This window comes from Echinops telfairi, unplaced genomic scaffold, assembly GCF_000313985.2.
Source record: "Echinops telfairi isolate 266 unplaced genomic scaffold, ASM31398v2 ScPeMD7_7469;HRSCAF=8507_1, whole genome shotgun sequence".
Lineage (NCBI taxonomy): Eukaryota > Metazoa > Chordata > Mammalia > Afrosoricida > Tenrecidae > Echinops > Echinops telfairi.
Genome location: NW_022111373.1, coordinates 64611464 through 64612981, shown reverse-complemented (window position 1 = coordinate 64612981; position 1518 = coordinate 64611464).

Below are 1518 nucleotides of genomic sequence, written 5' to 3'. Positions count from 1 at the left end.
AACTGGTCATTGTATTAATTTGCCATAATTTAGGTCTATAGATTTACCTCATTTTAACACTTTCAAAGACTATAATTCCACTGCTATATAAGAAGAAAGTATGATCATTCATAAAACATTTTGTGGTCATTCATCAGACTTTTCCCATGTTACAAATAATCCATCAAAATTTATCTAATAATCACAAAAGTTTTAATTTTATCATAATTTTTTGTTTTCTACTTCAAAGCAAATAAATTTCATTTCTTCCCCTCAAACCTTCTACAATTTACCAGATATTTGCTTTTTGACATGTTTATTTTTCCTACAAAACTTATTACCAGTTCTTATGTTTTCTTGTATCATTTAAGCCCATGTTGAAATTTAACACAATTCTTAAGGTGGTCTTCATTTAATAGACTAGAATACACTAAGTCCTTACATTTCAATTTTAAATTGAGGAAGACATACCAACTTAAAAAAAGCATCAAATTAAACAGATAAACTTTAAATAAGCCTGTAGGTAAATGGTGGATTAAAAAGAACAAGAAGCAATTAAAATGTTAACTATTAAGTAAAAGTTATAATCACAAGATGTAAATCTAATAATCAGATAACAATAAAAATAATTTTTAAAATACCTAAACAATCTCCTTGGAAATTTTAATGACCATATCGACATAGTAGTTGCAAATGGCTATCCTGACAAATTATCTTGACACCGTGTCGGTCCTAGAGTAATATAAAATGTCATGCAAAAAATGCCAAGGATGCTGGAATGAGAAGCAAGTCAACATGATGCGTGTTAGGCCAAGAGGAACTAAGTTTATTTACATGACTTCCCAGGACGTTTAAACTTGTCAGAAACGGTCTGAGAAACGATGATGGAGTCTCCTGTGTTTGATAAGCCTTATCTACACTTCCCTTGGAAAATGGACTATTCAGAGAATTGGGTTTATCTATGTATGTAGGTGGGTGCTTACACACATGCACACGAGCACTCCTGTGTAGAAGTGGGGGCTCCAAAAAGTTCATGGACAAAATCTTATCTTTTAGATAAAATTTCCCACAAAATTTTTGAATCTTTCTTCAATATCGATATTATATCGATTATGAGATTGGGAAAATACTCTGCTTAATTTGCATGCATACTTAAGATATTAAAATATATTAATAACATTAAAATACTCAATCCTATCCATTGTTTATGCATGCTTCCTGTCCCAAAAGAATATCACCAACACTCTAAATTTTTCTGTCTCTCCTTGTTTTTTTCAGGAACCAAGGATTGAAACTGCCTGAAGACTGCATAGATATTTGGAAATATGGAAAGCTTCTACTATTACTGGTGTAATTTTTATGTAATATGATATACTTATTGTTTTAAAAACACACTTGATTCTAGATTTTCAGTTACTTACTGCCCAGTGAATTCTAGTATTTTGTTCTTAATGTATAACAGCTGATAGAATTATGTTTGAGCCCCCTTCTTCCACACTGCAGTATATATTGAATTGTGCCCAGGGCTCCGGTTGGTCT